Below are 13,652 nucleotides of genomic sequence, written 5' to 3'. Positions count from 1 at the left end.
GCACTCCAGAGAAACCCCAAGAACACTGTTTCAAGGCTAGAGGGATCCTGAGGTCACTGTAGCAACACGAAAGAGCTCCGTGGACCACAAATCAACTCGAGATGAGAGGTTAGTCCCTGGCTTCGACTCCAGAGGAATACCACCTTACCACAAGCACCTCAAGAGGAGGCTTCTGTCAGCTCTAGGTAAGTGAGAGGGACCCTGAGTTTGCGGCCTCAAGTGGAATGGACACCGCGATGCCCTGACTCGAAATAAGGCCGGATATGCCTGCAGTGACTTGAATGCAGGCTCGTCTTGCATCTCCCAAGACGAAAGTATGTCTGAATCCCCTGTGAAGACCACAGATAAAGACCTAGTTCCCCACCTCATGGCGACAGGAGGCCTCACATCCTTGGAAAACTCCAGAGGGACGCGGAGATCAGTGCCTCCAAAGGAGACGATGCCTGACTCCTCGTGAAACTTGATAGGAGTCCCAGGATTCCTCTGGCACGTGGAAAGTGACCCTTGGTCTCCCGCCTCAGCTGGAGAGGCGTCCCAATTGCCCTGCCAAGCCTCGAGGAGAATCCCGAGTTGTCCCTCGCAAATAGGCAGGAGTCCTGACGTCGCTGAACAAACACGTGTGTGGAAGGGCCATCCCTGTCGTAACTCGAGAATATACCCCAGGTTCCCGCCGCAACTCGAGAAAAACAATGAGACTTCCCCCTCGCAGCGAGATGAGGCCTGATTCCCCTGCACTGCATGCAGAGCAATGCCGTGTTGCACATCACACAGGAAAGGAGCCTTGATTTCCTTGATGGTACTCCAGAGAAAGCCCAAGAACACTGTTTCAAGGCTAGAGGGATCCTGAGGTCACTGTAGCAACACGAAAGAGCTCCGTGGACCAAAAATCAACTCGAGATGAGAGGTTAGTCCCTGGCTTCGACTCCAGAGGAATACCACCTTACCACAAGCACCTCAAGAGGAGGCTTCTCTCAGCTCTAGGTAAGTGAGAGGGACACTGAGTTTGCGGCCTCAAGTGGAATGGACACCGCGATGCCCTGACTCGAAATAAGGCCAGATATGCCTGCAGTGACTTGAATGCAGGCTCGTCTTGCATCTCCCAAGACGAAAGTATGTCTGAATCCCCTGTGGAGACCACAGAGAAAGACCTAGTTCCCCACCTCATGGCGACAGGAGGCCTCACATCCTTGGAAAACTCCAGAGGGACGCGGAGATCAGTGCCTCCAAAGGAGACAATGCCTGACTCCTCGTGAAACTTGATAGCAGTCCCATGATTCCTGTGGCACATGGAAAGGGACCCTTGGTCTCCGGCCTCAGCTGGAGAGGCGTCCCAATTGCCCTGCCAAGCCTCGAGGAGAATCCCGAGTTGTCCCTCGTAATTAGGCAGGAGTCCTGACGTCGCTGAACAAACACGTGTGTGGAAGGGCCATCCCCGTCTTAACTCGAGAATATACCCCAGGTTCCCGCCGCAACTCGAGAAAAACCATGAGACTTCCCCCTCGCCGCGAGATGAGGCCCGATTCCCCTGCACTGCGTGCAGAGCAATGCCGTGTTGCACATCGCAGCGGAAAGAAGCCTTGATTTCGTTGATGGCACTCCAGAGAAACACCAAGAACACTGTTTCAAGGCTAGAGGGATCCTGAGGTCACTGTAGCAACACGAAAGAGCTCCGTGGACCAAAAATCAACTCGAGATGAGAGGTTAGTCCCTGGCTTCGACTCCAGAGGAATACCACCTTACCACAAACACCTCAAGAGGAGGCTTCTCTGAGCTCCAGGTATGTGAGACGGACCCTGAGTTTGCGGCCTCAAGTGGAATGGACACCGCGATGCCCTGACTCGAAATAAGGCTGGATATGCCTGCAGTGACTTGAATGCAGGCTCGTCTTGCATCTCCCAAGACGAAAGGATGTCTGAATCCCCTGTGGAGACCACAGAGAAAGACCTAGTTCCCCACCTCATCGCGACCGGAGGCCTCACATCCTTTGAAAACTCCAGAGGGACGCGGAGATTAGTGCCTCCAAAGGAGACGATGCCTGACTCCTCGAGAAACTTGATAGGAGTCCCAGGATTCCTGTGGCACGTGGAAAGGGACGCTTGGTCTCCCGCCTCAGCTGGAGAGGCGTCCCAATTGCCCTGCCAAGCCTCGAGGAGAATCCCGAGTTGTCCCTCGCAACTAGGCAGGAGTCCTGACGTCGCTGAACAAACACGTTTGTGGAAGGTCCATCCCCATCGTAACTCGAGAATATACCCCAGGTTCCCGCCGCAACTCAAGAAAAACCATGAGACTTCCCCCTCGCCACGAGATGAGGCCCGATTCCCCTGGACTGCGTGCAGAGCAATGCCGTGTTGCACATCACACAGGAAAGGAGCCTTGATTTCCTTGATGGCACTCCAGAGAAACACCAAGAACACTGTTTCAAGGCTAGAGGGATCCTGAGGTCACTGTAGCAACACGAAAGAGCTCCGTGGACCAAAAATCAACTCGAGATGAAAGGTTAGTCCCTGGCTTCGACTCCAGAGGAATACCACCTTACCACAAGCACCTCAAGAGGAGGCTTCTCTCAGCTCTAGGTATGTGAGAGGGTCACTGAGTTTGCGGCCTCAAGTGGAATGGACACCGCGATGCCCTGACTCGAAATAAGGCCGGATATGCCTGCAGTGACTTGAATGCAGGCTCGTCTTGCATCTCCCAAGACGAAAGGATGTCTGAATCCCCTGTGAAGACCACAGATAAAGACCTAGTTCCCCACCTCATGGCGACAGGAGGCCTCACATCCTTGGAAAACTCCAGAGGGACGTGGAGATCAGTGCCTCCAAAGGAGACGATGCCTGACTCCTCGTGAAACTTGATAGGAGTCCCAGGATTCCTGTGGCACGTGGAAAGTGACCCTTGGTCTCCCGCCTCAGCTGGAGAGGCGTCCCAATTACCCTGCCAAGCCTCGAGGAGAATCCCGAGTTGTCCCTCGCAACTAGGCAGGAGTCCTGACGTTGCTGAACAAACACGTGTGTGGAAGGGCCATCCCTGTCGTAACTCGAGAATATACCCCAGGTTCCCGCCGCAACTCGAGAAAAACAATGAGACTTCCCCCTCGCCGCGAGATGAGGCCCGATTCCCCTGGACTGCGTGCAGAGCAATGCCGTGTTGCACATCACACAGGAAAGGAGCCTTGATTTCCTTGATGGCACTCCAGAGAAACACCAAGAACACTGTTTCAAGGCTAGAGGATCCTGAGGTCACTGTAGCAACACGAAAGAGCTCCGTGGACCACAAATCAACTCGAGATGAGAGGTTAGTCCCTGGCTTCGACTCCAGAGGAATACCACCTTACCACAAGCACCTCAAGAGGAGGCTTCTCTCAGCTCTAGATATGTGAGAGGGTCACTGAGTTTGCGGCCTCAAATGGAATGGACACCGCGATGCCCTGACTCGAAATAAGGCCGGATATGCCTGCAGTGACTTGAATGCAGGCTCGTCTTGCATCTCCCAAGACGAAAGTATGTCTGAATCCCCTGTGAAGACCACAGATAAAGACCTAGTTCCCCACCACATGGCGACTGGAGGCCTCACATCCTTGGAAAACTCCAGAGGGACGCGGAGATCAGTGCCTCCAAAGGAGACGATGCCTGACTCCTCTTGAAACTTGATAGGAGTCCCAGGATTCCTGTGGAACGTGGAAAGGGACCCTTGGTCTCCCGCCTCAGCTGGAGAGGCGTCCCAATTGCCCTGCCAAGCCTCGAGGAGAATCCCGAGTTGTCCCTCGCAACTAGGCAGGAGTCCTGACGTCGCTGAACAAACACGTGTGTGGAAGGGCCATCCCCGTCGTAACTCGAGAATATACCCCAGGTTCCCGCCGCAACTCGAGAAAAACCATGAGACTTCCCCCTCGCCGCGAGATGAGGCCCGATTCCCCTGCACTGCGTGCAGAGCAATGCCGTGTTGCACATCGCAGCGGAAAGAAGCCTTGATTTCCTTGATGGCACTCCAAAGAAAGCCCAAGAACACTGTTTCAAGGCTAGAGGGATCCTGACGTCACTGTAGCAACACGAAAGAGCTCCGTGGACCACAAATCTGTTCGAGATGAGAGGTTAGTCCCTGGCTTCGACTCCAGAGGAATACCACCTTACCACAAGCACCTCAAGAGGAGGCTTCTCTCAGCTCTAGGTAAGTGAGAGGGACACTGAGTTTGCGGCCTCAAGTGAAATGGACACCGTGATGCCTTGACTCGAAATAAGGCTGGATATCCCTGCAGTGACTTGAATGCAGGCTCGTCTTGCATCTCCCAAGACGAAAGTATGTCTGAATCCCCTGTGAAGACCACAGATAGAGACCTAGTTCCCCACCTCATGGCGACAGGAGGCCTCACATCCTTGGAAAACTCCAGAGGGACGCGGAGATTAGTGCCTCCAAAGGAGACGATGCCTGACTCCTCGTGAAACTTGATAGGAGTCCCAGGATTCCTGTGGCACATGGAAAGGGACCTTTGGTCTCCCGCCTCAGCTGGAGAGGCGTCCCAATTGCCCTGCCAAGCCTCGAGGAGAATCCCGAGTTGTCGCTCGCAACTAGGTAGGAGTCCTGACGTCGCTGAACAAACACATGTGTGGAAGGGCCATCCCCGTCGTAACTCGAGAATATACCCCAGGTTCCCGCCGCAACTCAAGAAAAACCATGAGACTTCCCCCTCGCCGCAAGATGAGGCCCGATTCCCCTGCACTGCGTGCAGAGCAATGCCGTGTTGCACATCGCAGCGGAAAGAAGCCTTGATTTCCTTTGTGGCACACCTGAGAAACCCCAAGAACACTGTTTCAAGGCTAGAGGGATCCTGAGGTGACTGTAGCAACACGAAAGAGCTCCGTGGACCAAAAATCAACTCGAGATGAGAGGTTAGTCCCTGGCTTCGACTCCAGAGGAATACCACCTTACCACAAGCACCTCAAGAGGAGGCTTCTCTGAGCTCCAGGTATGTGAGACGGACCCTGAGTTTGCGGCCTCAAGTGAAATGGACACCGCGATGCCCTGACTCGAAATAAGGCCGGATATGCCTCCAGTGACTTGAATGCAGGCTCGTCTTGCATCTCCCAAGACGAAAGGATGTCTGAATCCCCTGTGGAGACCACAGAGAAAGAACTAGTTCCCCACCTCATCGCGACCGAAGGTCTCACATCCTTGGAAAACTCCAGAGGGACGCGGAGGTCAGTGCCTCCAAAGGAGACGATGCCTGACTCCTCGTGAAACTTGATAGGAGTCCCAGGATTCCTGTGGCACGTGGAAAGGGACTCTTGGTCTCCCGCCTCAGCTGGAGAGGCGTCCCAATTGCCCTGCCAAGCCTCGAGGAGAATCCCGAGTTGTCCCTCGCAATTAGGCAGGAGTCCTGACGTCGCTGAACAAACACGTGTGTGGAAGGGCCATCCCCGTCGTAACTCGAGAATATACCCCAGGTTCCCGCTGCACCTCAAGAAAAACCATGAGACTTCCCCCTCGCTGCGAGATGAGGCCCGATTCCCCTGCACTGCGTCCAGAGCAATGCCGTGTTGCACATCACTCAGGAAACGAGCCTTGATTTCCTTGATGGCACTCCAGAGAAACACCAAGAACACTGTTTCAAGGCTAGAGGGATCCTGAGGTCACTGTAGCAACACGAAAGAGCTCCGTGGACCAAAATCAACTCGAGATGAGAGGTTAGTCCCTGGCTTCGACTCCAGAGGAATACCACCTTACCACAAGCACCTCAAGAGGAGGCTTCTCTCAGCTCTAGGTATGTGAGAGGGACCCTGAGTTTGCGGCCTCAAGTGGAATGGACACCGCGATGCCCTGACTCGAAATAAGGCCGGATATGCCTGCAGTGACTTGAATGCATGCTTGTCTTGCATCTCCCACGACGAACGGTTGTCTGAATCCCCTGTGGAGACCACAGAGAAAGACCTAGTTCCCCACCTCATCGCGACCGGAGGCCTCACATCCTTTGAAAACTCCAGAGGGACGCGGAGGTCAGTGCCTCCAAAGGAGACGATGCCTGACTCCTCGTGAAACTTGATAGGAGTCCCAGGATTCCTGTGGCACGTGGAAAGGGACCCTTGGTCTCCCGCCTCAGCTGGAGAGGCGTCCCAATTGCCCTGCCAAGCCTCGAGGAGAATCCCGAGTTGTCCCTCGCAACTAGGCAGGAGTCCTGACGTCGCTGAACAAACACATGTGTGGAAGGGCCATCCCCGTCGTAACTCGAGAATATACCCCAGGTTCCCGCCGCAACTCGAGAAAAACCATGAGACTTCCCCCTCGCCGGGAGAAGAAGCCCGATTCCCCTGCACTGCGTGCAGAGCAATGCCGTGTTGCACATCGCAGCGGAAAGGAGCCTTGGTTTCCTTGACGGCACTCCAGAGAAACCCCAAGAACACTGTTTTAAGGCTAGAGGGATCCTGAGGTCACTGTAGCAACACAAAAGAGCTCCATGGACCACAAATCAACTCGAGATGAGAGGTTAGGCCCTGGCTTTGATTCCAGAGGAATACCACCTTACCACAAGCACCTCAAGAGGAGGCTTCTCTCAGCTCTAGGTATGTGAGAGGGACCCTGAGTTTGCGGCCTCAAGTGGAATGGACACCGCGATGCCCTGACTCGAAATAAGGCCGGATATGCCTGCAGTGACTTGAATGCAGGCTCGTCTTGCATCTCCCAAGACGAAAGTATGTCTGAATCCCTTGCGAAGACCACAGATAGAGACCTAGTTCCCCACCTCATGGCGACAGGAGGCCTCACATCCTTGGAAAACTCCAGAGGGACGCGGAGATCAGTGCCTCCAAAAGAGACGATGCCTGACTCCTCGTGAAACTTGATAGGAGTCCCAGGATTCCTCTGGCACGGGGAAAGGGACCCTTGGTCTCCCGCCTCAGCTGGAGAGGCGTCCCAATTGCCCTGCCAAGCCTCGAGGAGAATCCCGAGTTGTCCCTCGCAACTAGGCAGGAGTCCTGACGTCGCTGAACAAACACATGTGTGGAAGGGCCATCCCCGTCGTAACTCGAGAATATACCCCAGGTTCCCGCCGCAACTCGAGAAAAACCATGAGACTTCCCCCTCGCCGGGAGAAGAAGCCCGATTCCCCTGCACTGCGTGCAGAGCAATGCCGTGTTGCACATCACACAGGAAAGGAGCCTTGATTTCCTTGATGGCACTCCAGAGAAAGCCCAAGAACACTGTTTCAAGGCTAGAGGGATCCTGAGGTCACTGTAGCAACACGAAAGAGCTCCGTGGACCACAAATCAACTCGAGATGAGAGGTTAGGCCCTGGCTTCGACTCCAGAGGAATACCACCTTACCACAAGCACCTCAAGAGGAGGCTTCTCTCAGCTCTAGGTATGTGAGAGGGACCCTGAGTTTGCGGCCTCAAGTGGAATGGACACCGCGATGCCCTGACTCGAAATAAGGCCGGATATGCCTGCAGTGACTTGAATGCAGGCTCGTCTTGCATCTCCCAAGACGAAAGGATGTCTGAATCCCCTGTGGAGACCACAGAGAAAGACCTAGTTCCCCACCTCATCGCGACCGGATGCCTCACATCCTTGGGAAACTCCAGAGGGATGCGGAGATCAGTGCCTCCAAAGGAGACGATGCCTGACTCCTCGTGAAACTTGATAGGAGTCCCAGGATTCCTGTGGCACGTGGAAAGGGACGCTTGGTCTCCCGCCTCAGCTGGAGAGGCGTCCCAATTGCCCTGCCAAGCCTCGAGGAGAATCCCGAGTTGTCCCTCGCAACTAGGCAGGAGTCCTGACGTCGCTGAACAAACACGTGTGTGGAAGGGCCATCCCCGTCGTAACTCAAGAATATACCCCAGGTTCCCGCCGCAACTCGAGAAAAACCATGAGACTTTCCCCTCGCCGCGAGATGAGGCCCGATTCCCCTGCACTGCGTGCAGAGCAATGCCGTGTTGCACATCACACAGGAAAGGAGCCTTGATTTCCTTGATGGCACTCCAGAGAAACCCCAAGAACAGTGTTTCAAGGCTAGAGGGATCCTCAGGTCACTGTAGCAACACGAAAGAGCTCCGTGGACCATAAATCAACTCGAGATGAGAGGTTAGTCCCTGGCTTCGACTCCAGAGGAATACCACTTTACCACAAACACCTCAAGAGGAGGCTTCTCTCAGCTCTAGGTATGTGAGAGGCACCCTGAGTTTGCGGCCTCAAGTGGAATGGACACCGCGATGCCCTGACTCGAAATAAGGCCGGATATGCCTGCAGTGACTTGAATGCAGGCTCGTCTTGCATCTCCCAAGACGAAAGGATGTCTGAATTCCCTGTGGAGACCACAGAGAAAGACCTAGTTCCCCAGCTCATCGCGACCGGAGGCCTCACATCCTTTGAAAACTCCAGAGGGACCCGGAGATCAGTGCCTCCAAAGGAGACGATGCCTGATTCCTCGTGAAACTTGATAGGAGTCCCAGGATTCCTGTGGCACGTGGAAAGGAACCCTTGGTCTCCTGCCTCAGCTGGAGAGGCGTCCCAATTGCCCTGCCAAGCCTTGAGGAGAATCCCGAGTTGTCCCTTGCAACTAGGCAGGAGTCCTGACGTCGCTGAACAAACACGTGTGTGGAAGGGCCATCCCTGTCGTAACTCGAGAATATACCCCAGGTTCCCGCCGCAACTCGAGAAAAACCATGAGACTTCCCCCTCGCCGCCAGATGAGGCCCGATTCCCCTGCACTGCGTGCAGAGCAATGCCGTGTTGCACATCACACAGGAAAGGAGCCTTGATTTCCTTGATGGCACTCCAGAGAAACCCCAAGAACACTCTTTTAAGGCTAGAGGGATCCTGAGGTCACTGTAGCAACACGAAAGAGCTCCGTGGACCACAAATCAACTCGAGATGAGAGGTTAGTCCCTGGCTTCGACTCCAGAGGAATACCACCTTACCACAAGCACCTCAAGAGGAGGCTTCTCTCAGCTTTAGGTATTTGAGACGGACCCTGAGTTTGCGGCCTCAAGTGGAATGGACACCGCGATGCCCTGAGTCGAAATAAGGCCGGATATGCCTGCAGTGACTTGAATGCAGGCTCGTCTTGCATCTCCCAAGACGAAAGGATGTCTGAATCCCCTGTGGAGACCATAGAGAAAAACCTAGTTCCCCACCTTATCGCGACTGGAGGCCTCACATCATTTGAAAACTCCAGAGGGACCCGGAGATCAGTGCCTCCAAAGGAGACGATGCCTGATTCCTCGTGAAACTTGATAGGAGTCCCAGGATTCCTTTGGCACGTGGAAAGGGACCCTTGGTCTCCCGTCTCAGCTGTAGAGGCGTCCCAATTGCCCTGCCTAGCCTCGAGGAGAATCCCTAGTTGTCCCTTACAACTAGGGAGGAGTCCTGACGTCACTGAACAAACACGTGTGTGGAAGGGCCATTCCCGTCGTAACTCGAGAATATATCCCAGGTTCCCGCCGCAAGTCGAGAAAAACCATGAGACTTACCCCTCGCCGCGAGATGAGGCCCGATTCCCCTGCACTGCGTGCAGAGCAATGCCATGTTGCACATCACACAGGAAAGGAGCCTTGATTTCCTTGATGGCACTCCAGAGAAACCCCAAGAACACTCTTTTACGGCTAGAGGGATCCTGAGGTCACTGTAGCAACACGAAAGAGCTCCGTGGACCAAAAATCAACTCGAGATGAGAGGTTAGTCCCTGGCTTCGACTCCAGAGGAATACCACCTTACCACAAGCACCTCAAGAGGAGGCTTCTCTGAGCTCTAGGTATGTGAGAGGGACCCTGGGTGTGCGGCCTCAAGTGGAATGGACCCCGCGATGACCTGACTCGAAATAAGGACGGATATGCCTGCAGTGACTTGAATGCAGGCTCGTCTTGCATCTCCCAAGACGAAAGGATGTCTGAATCCCCTGTGGAGACCACAGAGAAAGACCTAGTTCCCCACCTCATCGCGACCGGATGCCTCACATCCTTGGGAAACTCTAGAGGGATGCGGAGATCAGTGCCTCCAAAGGAGACGATGCCTGACTCCTCGTGAAACTTGATAGGAGTCCCAGGATTCCTGTGGCACGTGGAAAGGGACCCTTGGTCTTCCGCCTCAGCTGGAGAGGCGTCCCAATTGCCCTGCCAAGCCTCGAGGAGAATCCCGAGTTGTCCCTAGCAACTAGGCAGGAGTCCTGACGTCGCTGAACAAACACGTGTGTGGAAGGGCCATCCCCGAGGTAACTCGAGAATATACCCCAGGTTCCCGCCGCAACTCGAGAAAAACCATGAGACTTTCCCCTCGCCGCGAGATGAGGCCCGATTCCCCTGCACTGCGTGCAGAGCAATGCCGTGTTGCACATCACACAGGAAAGGAGCCTTGATTTCCTTGATGGCACTCCAGAGAAACACCAAGAACACTGTTTCAAGGCTAGAGGGATCCTGAGATCACTGTAGCAACACGAAAGAGCTCCGTGGACCACAAATCAACTCGAGATGAGAGGTTAGTCCCTGGCTTCGACTCCAGAGGAATACCACCTTACCACAAGCACCTCAAGAGGAGGCTTCTCTCAGCTCTAGGTAAGTGAGAGGGACACTGAGTTTGCGGCCTCAAGTGGAATGGACACCGCGATGCCCTGACTCGAAATAAGGCCGGATATGCCTGCAGTGACTTGAATGCAGGCTCGTCTTGCATCTCCCAAGACGAAAGTATGTCTGAATCCCCTGTGAAGACCACAGATAAAGACCTAGTTCCCCACCTCATGGCGACAGGAGGCCTCACATCCTTGGAAAACTCCAGAGGGACGCGGAGATCAGTGCCTCCAAAGGAGACGATGCCTGATTCCTCGTGAAACTTGATAGGAGTCCCACGATTCCTGTGGCACGTGGAAAGGAACCCTTGGTCTCCTGCCTCAGCTGGAGAGGCGTCCGAATTGCCCTGCCAAGCCTTGAGGAGAATCCCGAATTGTCCCTTGCAACTAGGCAGGAGTACTGACGTCGCTGAATAAACACGTGTGTGGAAGGGCCATCCCTGTCGTAACTCGAGAATATACCCCAGGTTCCCGCCGCAACTCGAGAAAAACCATGAGACTTCCCCCTCGCCGCCAGATGAGGCCCGATTCCCCTGCACTGCGTGCAGAGCAATGCCGTGTTGCACATCACACAGGAAAGGAGCCTTGATTTCCTTGATGGCACTCCAGAGAAACCCCAAGAACACTCTTTTAAGGCTAGAGGGATCCTGAGGTCACTCTAGCAACACGCAAGAGCTCCGTGGACCACAAATCAACTCGAGATGAGAGGTTAGTCCCTGGCTTCGACTCCAGAGGAATACCACCTTACCACAAGCACCTCAAGAGGAGGCTTCTCTGAGCTCTAGGTATGTGAGAGGGACCCTGGGTGTGCGGCCTCAAGTGGAATGGACCCCGCGATGACCTGACTCGAAATAAGGACGGATATGCCTGCAGTGACTTGAATGCAGGCTCGTCTTGCATCTCCCAAGACGAAAGGATGTCTGAATCCCCTGTGGAGACCACAGAGAAAGACCTAGTTCCCCACCTCATCGCGACCGGATGCCTCACATCCTTGGGAAACTCTAGAGGGACGCGGAGATCAGTGCCTCCAAAGGAGACGATGCCTGACTCCTCGTGAAACTTGATAGGAGTCCCAGGATTCCTGTGGCACGTGGAAAGGGACCCTTGGTCTTCCGCCTCAGCTGGAGAGGCGTCCCAATTGCCCTGCCAAGCCTCGAGGAGAATCCCGAGTTGTCCCTAGCAACTAGGCAGGAGTCCTGACGTCGCTGAACAAACACGTGTGTGGAAGGGCCATCCCCGAGGTAACTCGAGAATATACCCCAGGTTCCCGCCGCAACTCGAGAAAAACCATGAGACTTTCCCCTCGCCGCGAGATGAGGCCCGATTCCCCTGCACTGCGTGCAGAGCAATGCCGTGTTGCACATCACACAGGAAAGGAGCCTTGATTTCCTTGATGGCACTCCAGAGAAACACCAAGAACACTGTTTCAAGGCTAGAGGGATCCTGAGATCACTGTAGCAACACGAAAGAGCTCCGTGGACCACAAATCAACTCGAGATGAGAGGTTAGTCCCTGGCTTCGACTCCAGAGGAATACCACCTTACCACAAGCACCTCAAGAGGAGGCTTCTCTCAGCTCTAGGTAAGTGAGAGGGACACTGAGTTTGCGGCCTCAAGTGGAATGGACACCGCGATGCCCTGACTCGAAATAAGGCCGGATATGCCTGCAGTGACTTGAATGCAGGCTCGTCTTGCATCTCCCAAGACGAAAGTATGTCTGAATCCCCTGTGAAGACCACAGATAAAGACCTAGTTCCCCACCTCATGGCGACAGGAGGCCTCACATCCTTGGAAAACTCCAGAGGGACGCGGAGATCAGTGCCTCCAAAGGAGACGATGCCTGATTCCTCGTGAAACTTGATAGGAGTCCCACGATTCCTGTGGCACGTGGAAAGGAACCCTTGGTCTCCTGCCTCAGCTGGAGAGGCGTCCGAATTGCCCTGCCAAGCCTTGAGGAGAATCCCGAGTTGTCCCTTGCAACTAGGCAGGAGTACTGACGTCGCTGAATAAACACGTGTGTGGAAGGGCCATCCCTGTCGTAACTCGAGAATATACCCCAGGTTCCCGCCGCAACTCGAGAAAAACCATGAGACTTCCCCCTCGCCGCCAGATGAGGCCCGATTCCCCTGCACTGCGTGCAGAGCAATGCCGTGTTGCACATCACACAGGAAAGGAGCCTTGATTTCCTTGATGGCACTCCAGAGAAACCCCAAGAACACTCTTTTAAGGCTAGAGGGATCCTGAGGTCACTCTAGCAACACGCAAGAGCTCCGTGGACCACAAATCAACTCGAGATGAGAGGTTAGTCCCTGGCTTCGACTCCAGAGGAATACCACCTTACCACAAGCACCTCAAGAGGAGGCTTCTCTCAGCTTTAGGTATGTGAGAGGGACCCTGAGTTTGCGGCCTCAAGTGGAATGGACACCGCGATGCCCTGAGTCGAAATAAGGCCGGATATGCCTGCAGTGACTTGAATGCAGGCTCGTCTTGCATCTCCCAAGACGAAAGGATGTCTGAATCCCCTGTGGAGACCATAGAGAAAAACCTAGTTCCCCACCTTATCGCGACTGGAGGCCTCACATCATTTGAAAACTCCAGAGGGACCCGGAGATCAGTGCCTCCAAAGGAGACGATGCCTGACTCCTCGTGAAACTTGATAGGAGTCCCAGGATTCCTTTGGCACGTGGAAAGGGACCCTTGGTCTCCCGTCTCAGCTGTAGAGGCGTCCCAATTGCCCTGCCTAGCCTCGAGGAGAATCCCTAGTTGTCCCTTACAACTAGGGAGGAGTCCTGACGTCACTGAACAAACACGTGTGTGGAAGGGCCATCCCCGTCGTAACTCGAGAATATACCCCAGGTTCCCGCCGCAACTCGAGAAAAACCATGAGACTTACCCCTCGCCGCGAGATGAGGCCCGATTCCCCTGCACTGCGTTCAGAGCAATGCCGTGTTGCACATCACACAGGAAAGGAGCCTTGATTTCCTTGATGGCACTCCAGAGAAAGCCCAAGAACACTCTTTTAAGGCTAGAGGGATCCTGAGGTCACTGTAGCAACACGAAAGAGCTCCGTGGACCACAAATCAACTCGAGATGAGAGGTTAGTCCCTGGCT

The sequence above is a fragment of the Cervus elaphus genome, chromosome 29, assembly GCF_910594005.1.
Source record: "Cervus elaphus chromosome 29, mCerEla1.1, whole genome shotgun sequence".
Taxonomy (NCBI): Eukaryota; Metazoa; Chordata; class Mammalia; order Artiodactyla; family Cervidae; genus Cervus; species Cervus elaphus.
This window is presented reverse-complemented; position numbering follows the sequence as displayed.